We start from the raw sequence: 17,454 nt of genomic DNA on the forward strand, positions 1-17,454 counted from the left end.
AAGAAAGAAATGACAATTCTTGCAGAATTTTCACATTTTTTTCTTTTTTCCTTCAGTTGGAATAATCTCTGACTTTCACTTTCTAAGAGCTTGTAAACCTCTTCTCCTTTCTGATGAACAAATGCCTTTTTCTTCTTTCTATAGCTGTTAACCTAAGCTGCAGCAAATATTGATGCCTTTTCTTTCAAGCTTGCATATTCCTTTCTCAGCAAACAATTTGTGCAGACCACTCACCAAATCTTAACCAATACAGAAGAGAGGGTTACAATGAGCTTGAGAAGCCAATGAAAAAGAAGGAACTGTGAACAAGAAAAACACAGGGAAAAGAGTGGAATTGAAATGTGCCATCTCTCGGAAGGTCCAAACCAACATCTTACATCTTATTACAACGGGTACAGACCTGAATATAGTTGTAGCTGACCTAAATGCTGTGGCATAACCCATTTTATAATAAGGAAAACAAATCTTTTTTATTTAAAAACAGTTGGTATGAGTAGTTTGATAGCTAGTATGTTGATGGAAGACATTGTCAAGGCAAGTTATCTTCATGTTGAAGGCCATAACTTTCATTAACTGCACAGCTCTTGCAAATCTGATAAAGTTTAGGATCTAGGAACCAATTTATTTACTTCTAACCTTTTTTTTTTTTTTTTAACTGAAAAAATAACCGCACCAAAACTAAATGTTTGTTCTGGGCTTGTAGTGGCAGCTAACTAAAACATACTTTTCCATGATGTCAAGAATGCTGCAGAAAAAAAAGTACACCAACAATACATCAGATGCAAGCTAAACCTAACAGCAGTAAGTTCTGTCGCTGTTTCACTCAAACATCTGTATGCATGCATGCATGTGTGTAAATACATACATGCACACACAGGTATGTACGCGCATCACGATTCATCTAGTGGAAAACAATCTTGTGTCATTAATATTTTTAATTTTTAATTGATAATTAACATTATTTCAGATAAGCATTGTCCAGATCCCTACTTTTTGAAGTTCAAAGCAAGTTTTCAAACTGCTGTATTAACACATTAAAGATGTGGGTTAGGATTGAAAATTTTTGGTCTGAAACATATATATCCCTGAATTGGAGCACAGTTCCATCCTTATTTATCAGGAAGTCAGTGGGAGTAGAATCCAGCCCTTAGATCCAATGGTGTGGTTTGAGTCCAAAGATAAAAATAATTTTAGAAGAATTGTATTAACAAAAAGAACATCTATACATGTCTGTACTCTGTTGAGTATATATGCCTCATTTCAGCCCTTTAGCAACAGGGAACAGAATTTCTTGTGGCTTTTTGATAAGTAAGGATAGTGATGGTTCCATCACCATGTTACATCCGGTGTCAGTGTATATAGTAGCAGTACTGCTCTGCATGTCACACTCAAGAGATGCTCAAAACATTGTGTGGCATTTCAGAGACTGGGAGACATGCAGAAGCAATCTCTGTAGGGAGGGTATGAAAGTCTTTCTAGTTCTGTAGCCTGTGGTGATTGAGATAGAGACCCTATAGCTGCACTGGGTGGTGGTGTCAGGCAAGGCATGCAGCCGAGCTCACAGAGCCATGGTGTTTACTCTCATTGTCAGATGGAGCAGGCAGCCTGGCACTGGATCTCCTCTCACAACAGACACTTCTGTTGTTAGATTAATATACCCATGTCCTTTTGTTTGGACAAAGGATCTAACAAACAATTTATATCTACAGAGGTAGAGCAACATCTCACAGAAGCTTTTGCTTCTGTGTTCTCTAGGGAATCGGAATCTGGTTTTAAGCAGCAAATAATCTATTTGGGTTTAGATGTCCCTTTCCCCCCTTTTTTCCACTTTCTATTAAAGGCCCTTATGCACAGATAATACTGTAGTGTTTTGGTTTTGATCTTGGTCATCAGAGCCTAAAAACGTTTTCAGAAATAAGCAGTTGATTTCTTTAATGGTCTTATTCCTAAATTCAGAAGGAGCTGCCTCTGTAGGTATGTTTATGCTGTCTTAGGATGTAGATCTTAGGTGATACTGCGTTCAGAAAGAGAAACATACCTTCTTTCTTTCTTGATAACTTTGGGATCACTTCTGGTTTTGCTGTCCCTTATAAGCAAAGACACAAAAACATCTCCCAATAAATGTCATCTCTTGTGCAAGGGGATTGCTCTGCAGAATTAAACATTTTTGCAAACTGCAACACTTTTCAGTTTTCACTGAGGTATCTGCAGTTCAGTATTTAATAATAAAAAGCTGGCTCCTCTGTCATCTTTCAACCCAAGCTGTTACTAATACAAGTAGTCAATTATATAACACCGAAGTTTAGTGTACTATGTTGTTGTTGGGGAAACAGTCACAAAAAGAATTAGTGATTTATCTAGTTTCATTTACTGCTAACTAAATATCCAAGCATGCAGCAGAATTTGAATTCTATGTCCTTTAATATACCACACATTTTTCCTACAGCAAGTAATAGAAACCTGCAGTTGTGCTGTAACCATTAGACAATGCTCTGTCAATGGAACATCCAGATGCTGTGGTGAGCAGAGGAGCAGCTTTCACACAGGATTGTGAGGAGAGTATGGAGTAATATATGTAACCAACAGCAGATACTCTTTTTTATCTTAACATTTATGGTGGTTAGTTAGATCATTCTGGTCCAGTGGCACAAGCTTATTTCCTGCTGGGCACTTTCTGGTGCTTTTCCATGTTCTTGTTTTGTGTGCGCAGAGCAATGGAGCATCACTTTAGGTCCCCCCCTCAAACCCCAGTTTCTCTCCACCATTTGTTTCTTTGCCCTTCAAATCCCCATCCACTACAGCACCTTACCATGTTGTCTTGTAGACAGACTCTGCCTGTTTTGTATGTCTGAATAACCTTAGCTGAGGCATCAAGCAGGTGACCAGCTTTGCCTTAAAGATGAGTGTTTTGTTAACTTTTAACTAATGTTAACAAGTTTAACAAAGGCCATTTATCTTGGTTACACTGTATCATAATAAACGGTACAGCATGCTAATGTGAGGAGAGAGTGTTGGTAATGCAAACCTACCTATAACCCTTGTCCCGCTGCTGCAGGTTAGTTTCTAGGGCTGCATACAGGTCTCTGGCTCCAGAACTTTGGCTGGAGGAAGGAGAGGGAAGCGAGAGAAGGAATCAGTTAATCATTCCCACCTTTCAGCTCTTCTTTCCTCTTCCAATGAGAAGCTAGAGGGGAGAAGGCGGGGGCAAGACAGTTAGGTGGAGCTCAAACGGTGGAGGTCAGCTGCAGAAATACCAGGTATGCAGAAGGGGGAAACAGAGAGTAAAGGGTCAGGGACTTGGAGGATGAGATGAAAAAAGTAGTAGCCAGTGATGTGGGTGTAAAGTGAGGATTAATAGACCAATGGAAACATGTGAACAGAGGGAGGATTGATGGAATTATAAGATCTCTTTTACTGTGCATCGCGTGTAGTTTGCATTTGTAAACTTTCCCAGACTTCATGCTAGGGAAAGCAGGAGCATAAGTATAGCTTGTACTAGAGGAACACTGATGAGTTCCCATGGTTTAATATAAGGCTAATAATGCTGAAGATTATAATTTAGTAATGTGGCTAAATGGCTACTTTGCTTACAGGGTAGAAGGTATACATGCCACTAGTTAGCGGATACCTACTGAGCCTGTTTGTGAAGGACCATTAGCATTAAAAGGGCTGGATTCACCTTTTGATTGGTACCCATATCCTTTTCCCATAGGACCAAAGAAACAGAAAGACTTCATGGCTTGCTGGCCGTTTGTCCCTGTTCTGTGCTTATAGTGCATTGGTGTATATGAAGGCAGACAGAGAGGACAGTGGTGACTTGGTCTCATCTCTCATCCTTGTTTGGTCTGGTCTGCCAGTCTGAAGGTGATTTTTTCCCTGTAGCTTGCTTGCTTTGGTTGTGCCGTTAAATAGATATATATCTGTGTATATATATGACTTTGCCTTGTGGTATGTATTGATTGGTGTTGTCAACGTGAGAGTTCAGTTATTGTAACAAAAACAGATTACTTACATGCACAGAGAGCAAACCATCTATTTCCATGAGTTAAAAAAGACACAGAGAGAGAGATTTTGCAGATGGTGTTACTATCTCTGAATTTCAGTGTTATTCTTTAACAGAGAATGTGGTTTCTTCTAGGGCAGACAGCAACACACACAAGGCAGACAACTCCCAAAATTAATCTAGCTATTCATATCAGACATACTTGAAAGTGAAGTCAGAAAACATGCTAGAAACAGTGGTTTATATGGGATTAAAGCTATCTGGAGAATGACTGAAGAGGAAAAAATGGCAAATTAGGGCTTTTGATTTAATTAAATCATATCCTTTCCAGCACAGGGAATAAAATCTCTCAAGGTCAAAATGATCCGAGTTTCCAGGGGATATCTCTAGTCCTAATGTCACTACAGACCAGGGCTGGTGTGCCGCGGAGCACAGCACAGAGCAGGGGGTGGGAGTGGATGCACTGCACCCCTCCAGGTCCCGGCCGCAGGGCGGACCCTGCGCCCACGGTCCAGAGGGTCGCGCGGCCTCTGCTGCTGCTGCCGCCTTCGCTGTGCAATAATTACCACCTCCGTCGCAGAGGCTGTGAAGGAAGCAAAAAATTAAAACCGCAACACCTGAAAACCTTGGATGAAAAACTGTGTAGATGAGTGTTGTTCTTGTTCCCAAGGCAGATAGGAAACCGTCTCTTGTTGCGGTAGTTATCGCCCGGGTTGGAGGCGGCAACTCAGCCTTTCGCCGCTCCGGCTCCGGCCGCCAGCCCGGGCAGCCTCGGTAGCTCCCGGTTCGTGCGCTCCTGCCAGGCCGGAGCTTGTCCCTTTAAGAAAGTGCAGCACAGTAGCAGGGGCCGGCCCTGCCTCCCGAAGCCTGCAGCGCTGGAGCGGGGCTGGGGAATGGGAAGCAGTTCCTGATCTGGGTCCGAGCGAGCGCACGCAACAGCCGCCGAAGCAACGGCCGCCGCCGCCACCACCACCCCAGCTCCGCTCGCTCAGCAGCATCCAGCGTGGGGATCAGGGCTCTGCCTGGCTCCCTGACACAGGGTGGACGTTCCTGAGCATTGAGCTCATCTGCTGTAAAAAGCAAGTAGGAAAATACACAGCTGGATAAAATTGGTAAGTCAAACTAAAGTCACATCCTCCTCCTTGGGCTGCAGTTTTCCAGTCTCTTAATTTGTAGTTTTTTGCAGGCCACTTTTTTATTGTCTTCTAAGCAGAGCAGCTGGGAAAACATGGAGGTAAAATAAAAGTGTAAAAAAAAGTTTGAGGATTTGTCAGTGTTTGTGCTCCTATTTTGAAACTCTCTTTCCACATTGACGCTCTGCTGCAGGAGTGGGGAAGGGGAAACCAGCAAGTGCTTTTGTATATGGGGGGAAAGAAAGCTGCTAAGAGTTGCAACGGCTTTTCTCGCGGAGATGATTAAAGAGGGAGATTTGGGGGGAAAAAGAAACAACATACTTTCAAGAAGCTTCAAGTGACTTGTCACTTACTTTTCCAAGTAAAAACAAATCTCATGTTATAGAGTTTTAAAAGGCACTGGGATGTGGCAAGCAGTAATAAGAATATTTTGAAAACTGTTACCAGTGGAAATCTGGATGCCAAAGTATGCCGAGCAAATGTTGCATTTGTTTGTTTAAATTTAACTAAATACATTGGCAGCTCTGGAAGAGCAGAGCATTAGATGCCATTTTCTCTGTGTCGGCCAGAGGGCGCTGTTGCTGCATCTGACGTAGTCCTCCCTGAACGGAACTGGTAAAAATTCAAGTGAAAAATCGAGCAGAGATAAGATATTTTAAACAGTTAAAATAAAAATTGTTCACACATGCAGAAAGCTACAGTACACAGCATGCAGTTAGAGCAGCCAATGGTCGAAGTGTTGTTCCCTCCCCCGCCCCCCCCTTAAGACGTGGAGATAGTTTTTGTTCTTTTTCTCACACACACCCCCCTTTTTTTTCTTTTTCTAAGAGTTGATCAGAATTATAAAGGAAAATATTAATTCTGTTGACCAGGTCTAGAAATTAGAGTCTGGTTATGATCCTGTTATCATTTGGAATGTGTGATAGGGTCAACCTGAATAAAGAAGGGGAGGGAAAATGTGGAATGTCTTGACAGAAACATTACCTCAGTAATTGTTTGTGAGATGAGGAAGGACTCTGTGTTCATCAAGTTGCAGGCTGGAGTTAGACATCTGATAAGGGAATGTATCCTTTGTACCCAGTACAGATGTGTAGCAGAGGTTGGAAATCTATAAGCTGAATAATAAGACCTGTAAACCCTAATGACTGAAGCGCGTATTGTCAGGTCGTTTGGGAAAGGGGGAGGGACATGTTCAGGCAGGCATACAGCTTTCTTTGTAGAAAGCCCAATACCATTACTGGTACAAGAGGTGGTACAAGATATTGTGCCATATCCTACCCATATATAATGAAGAGTTAAAGAATACAGTAATAGACTGTCCTTACCTCTGTGTGTGTATGCTTGTTTGTGCATACCCTGGTGTATATAATAATATTCTGCTGCTTTTAGAGTGGAAATTTGGGTTTCCTTGAATCAAAGGCTTTAAAAGGAATTAGGATATTATTTTAACTAGTGCAGTTCTGTTGTGTGTAAAGAAGGAGTAAGTTGTCAAGTCCCCGTCTGATACAACCTCTATAACAACTTGAAGTTTCGATTGTGATCTGGGGCTTTGGTTATGCCTTGAACAACAAGATGTTTCTGTCTAGCTTTATTTCTGTTACTTACAAATCACTTGCAGTGGAGTGGAAAGATCTGCAGATTTTGAGTCCTTAATGTGAGACATGCTGGGAAAAGCAGATTAAAAGAACTGAATGATCATATGGAACATGGTCATTCAGACTCCCAATTATTGTATCTCATTGAAAAGTTTAGACTGCTACTACCTCCAATGAATCAGTGGAGTATGTAAGCAGAAGTCAACTTTCTTACTACCTGCAAGAGGCAGTTAAACAGTTATTGTAAGGCAGTGCATCCTTGGGATATTGGTAGTTCTTCAGGAAAAAAAATAGACATTTCTTTATACTCCTTATGGTTCATTAGACATTTGGGTATGAATGGCCCTTTGAAATGATTTACTGGGTCAGAGGAAAGATATCCCTCTCCAGTTCCTCTCTGAACTAACAGGCACTGGTCAGATGCCTGACTGCTGCTTCAGTAATTTACTGAGGATCTCTTTCACTTTCCTTCAAACAGACTACTTGATGGGATTACTTAGCTGCCCCCCATGTCTTGTGCAGGACATGTTGGACCCCTGGGCACTGGAGCAAGTTCATTGAGAATGATAGAGCTATCAGACTTCCTGAGACACATTTGACCCTAGCAGATGCTTGTCTCGGTAGGAGCCTCATTTTTTCACTGAAAGTGTGTCTCTGTCATCACTGATGTTCAGCCAAGCTCTTATCATTTGCATCTCCCTGTCTATTTCATTTGTCTGCAAGACAAGTTTAATATGGTAGTTGAAATGATTTCACTTCAGTTCTCCTGCTTGCCTATATTTCAATTTAAATCTTTCCTTCACAAATGGACAGTTTTCTGCACCTGATCTTGTTTTTACTATGTTGTTTAGAAATTGACTTTAGTATGTGTTTTATTTTACTCCTGAGTGGTTTTCTTGGAGTTGCTTTGTACCTGAGAGTCCACACTATAAGTCTATCTGTGGCTGATGTTGAGGTCATACAGTTAACTCCTGCAGAGTCTCCAAAACATGAGCTTAATATGACCTAAATGTGTGATTTTTAAAATGTGAAGAAATCTTCCACCTGTATTTATGCCATATTAAAGAAACAGGGATTCCTTGAACAGTTTTTTTCATTAGAGACTGCTCTTTTAACCTGCCAGTAGGTACCTAAATGTTGTTGGTGCTATAATTTCTGTGCCTGCCATTGCAGTGCTTGTCTACTGCTTGCTTATGCTGACAGTAACTCTGCTGAGTGAGCCTAGCCAGAGCAAGACTCATGGTTACTCAAGAAATTGCTGACAGTTTGGCTTCTAATATTATTAGTTTTGATCATTGTTTTGCAGAGGTTCATGTTCTTGTTAGTTTGACTTCAAGCATCTTATAGTGTATTTAATGAAGCCTACTGCAAAATCCTTTCTTTAAGAATGTTTTTGACTTTATGTAGTGAAGGATGTTACCACAGGTTAGGAAGGCTTGTGGTGCTCACACAGCTGAAGTGAATCTGGCCTTGTTCTCTGTCATAGATAAAGCCTCTTTTTGCTTTATGTAACGGAAGTAGGATCCCAACTTAAAACCTCAGTTTCATATCAAAGACTTACTGTGCTCATAGTGTAGTAAGCTGCCTTGCTTTTTGACAAGATTTCATAGACAATTTTTTACACTGAACAGTGATAGATGTGGGTTTATGTCCGATTTATTTGCCTATCTCTACTTTTGCAATCATTTGGAATGCCACATTTTCCATTATACAAGGGATATGTTTATCAGTATAAATGGAGACCTCTCAAGTTGTTGTCCTGTGCAACACCAAAAAATGTTGACTTGCAAAGAAGGTGAAGGAAAGTAAATAAGATTTAATAGCTCTGAAGGTGGAGATGGAAATTAATTATTGCAGGAATGTGTTCCCCAAATAATAATTTCAGTGGAGTAGATACCTTTATGCAGCTAGACCTGACTCTTCCAAACAGACTACATCAGATCTGCCAATGCTCACATGCATGAGCGTCCTCCAAGGAATTTATTTCCATCTTCACATATGTACAGCTGTCATCTTGTGTCTGAGACAGTCGGTGATTGAGCTGTTCCTTCTTCTTCTCTGTAGTTCCAAAGTTATTTTCTTCTTTGCTAGACTCATCAGAATCCTTGGAAAACTTCAATCTCTCTTTAATCGTAATCCATTGTTGAGAGTATTATTTCCTAAATGTAAAAAATGATGAAGAACAATTTTTAAAAAAGCTTCTAGGCACACTACCAGTTTAATTATACTTACAAAAAACATGGTAGTGACCTAATATATCATTAAATAATCACATTTAAATACTGCACTGACCTTGGCAGCCAGTAAATCAAAGCAATGGTGAAATCCCTTTTGTTCTCTTTGCTACACCCTGAAACCTGTGAAATAATCTGAGCGCTTAGCTAAAGTATGTAACGAGTCGATGTGTTTTGGAGCATGAAATTGGGAAAAAATATAGGAATTTCTAGATTCCTAGGGACCAAAAAAGGCCCTGCTGAGATCCCTCCTTCCTTTTTGTAATCAGATAAATTCAAGAGACCATGGATTGTAAAGGTTCCGTGAAAAGAAATGACAAAAGTGGCAGCTGGCAGTGCTGTTATTTAGTATGGGCTGCACTTCTCAGTGCCTTCATTAGAAAGGATAATTTTTATACTCAATGCTGTTTGCTTACTGTCTTGTCAAATTGTCCTTTTGGGAAGGGTGGTAGTGGTGGTGAACTGATTCACAGTGCAACTGCTGACTTTTAAAATGGAGCATAGAACAAAACTGGTTCTCAAGTCTTCATCTGCATCATTTTTAGTTTGTTCTGTTTGAAAGACTTGACATGGTAAGAAGTGTGGAGAAGCAGTAGGAGCATCAAGTAATGAACTGTCTTTTATGCCATGTGGTGTATAATGCAATATCCAGGTGCAGCAGGTAGGCTAAGGGCATCCTTTGCAACTGCCCTTTCCAGTTCTTTTCACTTGTGCATCATGTCTTTTTTAGCTGAGTGTTCTGTCATTTAGCCAATATGATGTGTTAGCCAGATCGTGTGTCTAGCTCTGCAGTTTCTTTCTAGATGTATCAAGACCTGTAACTTTACCCTACATCTGTCTATTGACTGGCATGAACATATAGCTATGTTTATTTTGAAATCCATGGAAAGTACATGGAGAAACACTGTAATTTCATTTCTCCAAGAGAATCTTTTCCAGCAGCTGATAAAACCCAGGCTCATGCCAGATGAAAAGCTCTTGTGTTATCATTTTCAGTTAATGAAAAAAATAAACACCAAATCCCTTACAGCCGTGGTTTTATAAATACTATGCATATGTATGCACATGTATGTGCATGCCTAAACTAGTGTTTCACTCTCATGTTGACAGCTTGTGCCTTTGACAGTGGGCTGGGCATTATCATACACTTTCAGGTACAGGACTCTGCAGGGATACAGGGGATGGATGGAAGGTTTGGTTTTGTTTTTCTTTTTTTCTTTTTTATAAATACACCTTACTGCAGCTGAAGCAGACCCAAACTAAAGTAAAAGCTTCAGTGTTTGCATCAAAATGGTAATTTTTTTGTTGGATTTTTTGAGAAAAGATGCAAAAGGCTCTATTTCATCTTCTGGTAGGCAAACAAAACATTTTTCTGACAATTTGATACTTCAGTAAAATGAACAGTAACTTGATTAAATGTGCCGAATTTGTGTGTGCTAAACGGCAGGAAGCTGGGTTTGCTTGAACAGAAAGGTGCATTGGCAGCTGGGGCTGAACTACCTCTTGGCACACACACCTATCTATTAAGTGCAGATCCCAGTAAGCTGAAGGATTATTATCTTTCAAAAATCTTGGACAGCTTCACCAGTGAGCTGGATTTCTTTTCTTTTCATTTTAAGAAGGCAAAACTAATTTAGTTTGGGTGAAAGCTGTTAAACTGACAGCTCTGGAAGACCACAGTTCCTTTTTTCAGCCATAGAACAAGTGATGCCTTGGACCATGGCCGAGTCAGCTTCCTCAGTGCTGCTCACCAGCTGTGCGTTTTGGTCCCATCAGAGGATCAAAACTGAAGTTCAGCATCTTTCTGTTCTTTTTTTTTGGTCAGCATTGTCAGATTGCCAACAAGGGGCTGACAGGTTAGATTTGGTATGGCTTCTTCTGTAATCTGTTTAGGTTATGCCAACAGAAATCAACCACTTTGTTTCAAGTGTCAAATAATACTGTGGCAGACTCAGTCACTTATCAGGACAGCCTTGATCAATTCATTTCACATGAGCAGCCATCAAATGGGAATCTTTTTTGTTCATTACCCAGAATGGATTCAGCCTGGTGACCTGGTGAAATTCAGTTGCCCCATGTGGTTTTTCAGTACTCCACTTGCATTACACAAGTCCTGTGTTTTTAGGTTCTGCATTCTTTGCCTGATTCAGAGGCCCTTTGGAAAGTTGCATGTGAGCTTTTGCATTACGTTCATCTAGAAGTTGAAGACTCTGACCCGCAGATACTTCCTATCAGACCGGAAAGTGGGACAGAGGGACTGTGTATGACGGTGGCACAGAGGCTCTGGTAGTGGTAGTGCCTGCAGGGATGTGTAATAACTTTAGCACAGAGTAAACTTATTGGCAGGATCTTGTATCTCTTTTTTAAAATACTTCTTAAAAAAAGTATGCATACTTTGTATTTTCATGTTTGTATATATGTTGTCTTCCCTTTTTCCCGAGATTTAAACAATAACTGTCTTTTAATCATAATCTCTAGAGAAAAAATCTTTTACTTCTATCTATAGAGCAGTTGGTCATAAAAGTATATATTTGTACTGGAAGCTGTTTTTCACTCTTTGTGCTGGTTATTTTTTAATTACACATTTCTCAGGTTATAGAGTGAAACTTGGCCAGGTAGTTCCAACATCCTGTTTCTTGTTCACTTTGCTAAGAGTTCTTTCATCATCTGATACTGTACAGCGTTTGAGTTGGAAGCCCTTCAGGGATTTATTTATGTTGAACAACCTTTTTTTTTTTTCTTTTTTTCCTTTCAATTAAGAAAAAACCCAGGAGAAATAATGAATTCTAGTGATGTTAGGCTTTAGTCAATAATGTTGTGCTTTTGCCAGCCATCCAGTGTCATGCTTAAGGTGGCTGACATAGGTGAAATTAAAATGGAAAAATGAAAATGTACTCCAGCCAAGTTGTTTTTCCCTTTTTCATTTATATTTTCAAAGCACCTTAATTAGCTGGAAAGAAGGCAACTACTGCAGAGCTTTGACTTTGAGCACAACAGAGAAAGAAGAAGAAAGTGTGCCTGTCAGATTTGGAGGCTTATGCTCATGCTTGCTGCTTTAGCTTCGTTCATGTTCCAAGGCCCAGATAGTCAAAATAGCTCAAAGTTACGTTTTTCAGTTTCTCAGTCTGAGAACCAAATGCCATTAATAGTCAGGCATCTATTATGCAAAATTCTTTAGGAAAATATAGCATCTTGTACTGTAGCAAAATTTGAACTCTCTTGAGAGTTTTGTCTCTCATCTTTACTTGGTGGTAATCAAGAGTCCATATTTCAGAAAGATTTGCTAATCTGCGCAGGGTGCTGTGAGATGCGTTGTTAGAAGTAACTGGTTGTTAATGCACTTGTATGTTTTAACAATATTTATTTGGGAACCAGAGCAAAAATCAGCAGGACTGGAGTTCCAGTACAAGGTACTTGCAATATGGCTGGCTTTCCAATCCAACCTTTAAATTGTGGTGTTTTTTCCCTTCTAAATCCCTTCTTTTGAATTGGTTTTTTCCCTTCTAAAAATTTACTTAATTTACAAACCACTTTGACTCTAAAAATGTGCTAGACCAACAGGGGACCAGTGCATCATTCTCAGTACTCAGAATTTCAGGACAGCAATCACAGGGAACTAGTGGGTTACTAAACAGGTCTAGTGACTCTGCTTCTGAGGGCCGCTTTGTATGTAACACAACTGAAAAACCACCAGAACAAACCAGCAGCACTGAAAGAAGTTCCTGTGTTAAAGGTTTGTGTTCTCTTTTGCTTTCTCAAAAGTGAGAGATCAAATCTGGTAAAATAGCCTTTGTGTGGACAGGGTTAGATAGCTACTGCTATATAACAGTATGTAGTAAACTATGTGTATTAAAGAATATATAATTGGATGACTAATGGTATATGGATACCTGAGCTATGAGAGTGATCATTGCTTTGTAATTGTACAGTCTGAAGTGCCTTAGATGGATTTGATTCTACACATGGTCGCATGTGTGGAAGGGATATACATGAAGTTATCGTGCTACTTGGTTTATTGAGCCCCTTATCCCAGTGTCTGAAACCATGATTTGTTATGCTGTGATATGATCCGAAATAGAACCACAACTCACTGTAGCGGGTTCTTTCAATCCCCTGGGAATGTTTGTCTGGCTTAAGTGCATGAAACTGAAATGTGTAATACAGAGCTGCAGCTTATAGATCAACACTGACTCCATTTGTGGGAATGAATGAATACCTCATGTTTGATGTGCTATGGGAGAGTTCACAGATCACTTCTTATGTTACAGTACTATATTTTCCATGCTTTTTCAGCTTCTTTGCTTTTTCTTCTGTGTGTAGAATAGGGTGGTATTATCCTGGGCTTTTCAATGTAGAAATAGAATGTGAAAAGATTTCTCCCTGCTGACTCTTTTTTTTAATGGCATCAGACATTTCTTTCCAGTAAAATTTCAGTCATGTCTGAACAAGACAGGTGATTGTTTCTATACCCATCCACACACTTCACAGGTATAAAACTTTGTTTAATTTGGATTCTTCCTGAATGGTTTGCAATTTTCTTTTTCTCACTTATCTACTCCTTTTTACATTCCTCTGATAGCTTTAACTCCTGGATGCAAGTCTATGAAGATAACTTCTTACAGTCTAGTTTAATGACTGCATGATAGGTGGGAGGATTCACCTCCATACTGTTCTTTGCAGGTGGTCATAGATATGTAGAACTTTATTCCTGATTCAGTTTTCCTTTATAATCTAAATTTTTACCTGAAAATACCAAAGTCTCTATAAATGGGTAAATTCTGCTCAAAAACACCCCCATGAATTTGTTTAATAAAAAAAGCAAACTCATCCCCAATAATAGCTGTCCTGGTAATATTCCAATTCTGTAACACTTCATCTCTGGATTTTATTTATTTATTTATCCTGTCTTGGCTCAGGAGAGGATGAGGTGTGCAAGACTGAAAGAGACCTCCTGAGTCATGGACTACAGAGTTTCTGTAATTGCATGAAATTATGTTGCAGGATTCTCTTTGTATATTTATCAATCTCTGTCTCAAAATTAAATGGCTTTTGCTCCTGTTGTTTCCTATTGGGAAGCCATTCAAGAACCTCACTCCTCTGATGTTTAGAAATCTGCTTCTAATTTCCAAACTAAATTTGTTCATAGCCAGTTCATGCCCATTTGGTTTTGTGCCAACACTGGTCTGTAACTTTAATAGTTCTTCCCCTTTCATACAATCCTCCTGTGATCTGGGGAGGATTCTTGACTTTCTTTCCTGTTTTTCCCTAAGAAGGGAAGGTAATTAAAATTGTGCTTTTCTTTGTGATGTTCTTCATTGTCAGTGTCATTGTCCCTCAGTTTGATAAATTCCTTAGTCTTGAGAGCTTTTCAGTCTTTCTGCTCAGTTCTCAGACAGACAGGAGCAGGAAAAGGTGGCTGTTGGCATTTTCCCAGATAGGCAGAGAATATGTGTAACTTTCTGGTAACTGGGGCCAGGAAGGTGACATGGGGAGGAGAGAGTGCTTTTGAATCTGTAAAAAGCTTTCACTGGGGACTTTGTGAAGAATGATTTAGGTCTGAGGAGCTGGTTCCTGGGATAGGGGAAGGTGTTGATTCAATTTTTTCATCCAGTCCAGCTCTCCCATCCTTCTGTAAAAACCTGCTTGAAATGAGCCAGCTGATAAAACTTTTGGAGGGAATGTAGCTCACAAATGAGTTTTTGAGGGCAACTTTCCAGCTGTTTCCTCAGAAGGAATGAGGCAAGCGGCTCCCAGAGCCCCAGGCAAATGCCTGGGATCTTTCTTCTTTGGAGTGCATGGAGAGTCCCTGAGAGGAGCTGAGACCAGAGGCTGATGGAGAGATGAAGCCAAAGGCCTGTAGTGGGAACCTCCTGCCGTCAGGATCCCACGCTAAGTTGCAGTTGAGGGCGGGCATGGAGGGGAGAGAGGGCTAAGTAAGGTTTGCTGTGACCTTAGTATGTTCCCATACAGCTCTCTCTAGGCAGTGCTCAATGGCATCATTTACAAGATTCCTCAAATTCACTTAAACTCAGTAGAAAAAAATGCACAGTTCATTCAGCATGCTACTGTACTTAATACAATACTTACCAGGATGCGACTGATCTTAAATGATATGATTAAGGTTGGATGTCTCTAAGACAGCTTTTGATTTAGCAAAGTGTATCAAAACCAGGTCTGTTTTCAGAGAAGCACCAGTGTCTGTCAAACTGCCTGAGATTTAGGGTGGAATTTGGGGGCAGGAGGACAAAGGGTGGAGAGGAAGGAGAGCCAAAACGAAAGATCTGGCTCCTGGATTAGAGCAGATGCTAGGGAGTAGACAGGTAGAACTGATAGTGTGAGAATAGTGGGAGTTCTGTTCAGATCCATCACCTTAAGGTGAACACAGCGGTTCTGAGCTCTTCTGAAGTTAGTGTCTGTATTTTTCTGTGCATGCTGAGTTATTTTTGATTAACAAACAAATTAAAACACTTTTTGTTATTATTATTATTTTTGTTCCTCCATGATGGAAAAAAAAAATCTCACCCAACTTTAAATGGAGCAACTACATTTCTGGAAAAAGGTGTTGCAATATATTTTTAAAATTCAGCAGGACTTTAGCTAGGATAGCTTTACCCAAGCAGTTTTTCCTCTGTGCCCAGTTTTATTGTCTCCACTGCTCCTGTGGTTAAGAGGTATGAAGACACAGATATGGCAGCTTGCTGCATCATGCACTGCTTGTAATCCCTCTATGCCAGGAGTTTACCAAGTAAGATAGCTCTGGAATCCTCCTGTAATGAAGGTGCCCAGGACTGGTGGAAAAGAATGTTTGGGACTTGTCTGCTGATCAGTAATTCAAAACAATTGTTTCTTTCCTACAACAGATCTATTAAACAGTCTTAATCATTCATTGCATGAGGTGCCAATGCTCTGATAACCATAAGTAAACACATTTTAAATTACCTTTGTTTGACTGTGTACAAAGAAGCAGAACCAGTCTTTCTTTTTCTTCTCTTCCATCCTCGGTCTCCAGCAGGAAGAGTCTAAGCTTACAGGTAAAGTATGTCTCTAGTCAGTGCCTCCATAGACTGAGCAGAGATAGATGGAGGTGCCCTGTACCTAATAGTTTTTTTTCAGAACCCAGCATACTCTTCTGTTTTATGACAAGCTCATGTAGTCACTCATTGGTTCTTTGTTAATGTATAAAATATGAATGGCAAAGATTGGCCTTTCTTATGTAAGAAAATAAGCTGGTTGAAAATCTTCTTGTTTTTTATCTTGAAGTATATCCTTATTTTCTGATTGTATTTTGTGATAGTCTCCCAAGATGAAGAAGTGTAATAATTGTACTATAGCTATAGTTCTGTTGTTTCATTGGTAATGTGTGAGAATCAGGAGAGGATGCCTGACTGGGCTCCCTGTGTTACCCAGGCACTCCTTCTCCCATGGAGGTAATGCAAGTTTCATGCAGCTCCCATGGTTCAATTCAAAAGGCACAGTGAGGACTCCGAGTCCTGTGTGCAGGCAATAGGTTCTGAAGTTCTCAGGAGACTAAAAAAAGAGGAGGGTCCCTATGCTGTTGGTGCGTGGTCAGTACTCACAAGGACTTAGGAGGCTGAAGTTCAGCTACACGCCCAAATGTGGCTTCCTGGGGACTCCAGTCAAACATCAATAAATGGTCCCTCACTGTTCTCTCTTTTTTGTCTTCTAACTTATTGGACAGAAACTGAAGAAGAGGGTCATGGACAAGCAAAGGTTGCTCTCTGAGTCCTGCTGGTGATTCTTGTTAGAGTTCCTTGGTCAGGATTAGTTGTACTTTCTCCCTCCAGAATCCTGGGGAGAGGGTTCATACAGGACAGGCAGTCAGAAATAAATGTGCGTTTAAAAGAAATATAATGTCCATAGAAGGAAACAAATGGCTGGATTCAGCTTGCAGGAATGACAAAATTCTTTGCTATTACCTTCTACCCCACATCCCACCCCCCCCATCCTGGCAAGTGTGATACAGAAATAAGTTTAACAGGCTCAAACTTTGAGGGCCTGATGCTGAGAATTTCTCCTGTGTTTTCTTCAATTTCTTAGTAATTATATACATTTGTAATACACTGAGTATACTGCACATGGTACTGTAAGGCTTACTTGCAAACGCAGCTCAGTTGTTTGTCCGCAGCTCACAGTTGCCATTTATTCAGAAGGCCAAGGCAAATGACCAAAATTGTCATTTTCCAATGTGGCAACACTTCCAGGAAGAAAAGACATACCTGAAAGCTCTTAGGTGTACGGCAGCGCTAATGCTGGGGAAAGGGGAATCTCTTTTCAAAATTAATGCAATAGGTGATTTAAGCAATGATATGAGGAAGAACGGTACTCTGGTCTGACCAGAAAATATAGACTTTTTAATTAAAGAGGTCCCCATATAATGAAAGTTTTTTGTTTTGGTTTTTGTTGTTGAGGTTTTTTTGTGGGTTTTGTTTTGTTGGTTTGGGTTTGGGTTTTTTTGGTTGGTTGGTTCT

The 17,454-nt window shown here is 40.2% G+C and overlaps 1 protein-coding gene across 2 annotated transcripts in view; it reads left to right on the top strand.

The window, feature by feature from the left end:
• DAAM2 (dishevelled associated activator of morphogenesis 2) overlaps positions 1–17,454 on the top strand; it is a 206,260-nt gene that overhangs the window by 22,127 nt on the left and 166,679 nt on the right. Inside the window, exon 1 of one of the 2 annotated variants that reach the window (XM_005436279.3) lies at positions 4,877–5,115. The exons of the other annotated variant lie outside the window; for it this stretch is intronic. The gene's annotated coding sequence lies outside the window, so the exon portion shown is untranslated. Of the gene's footprint in view, positions 1–4,876; positions 5,116–17,454 lie in introns of those variants that run through there. 2 annotated transcript variants of the gene reach the window in all.

This window comes from Falco cherrug, chromosome 13 (genome assembly GCF_023634085.1).
Source record: "Falco cherrug isolate bFalChe1 chromosome 13, bFalChe1.pri, whole genome shotgun sequence".
Taxonomy (NCBI): domain Eukaryota; kingdom Metazoa; phylum Chordata; class Aves; order Falconiformes; family Falconidae; genus Falco; species Falco cherrug.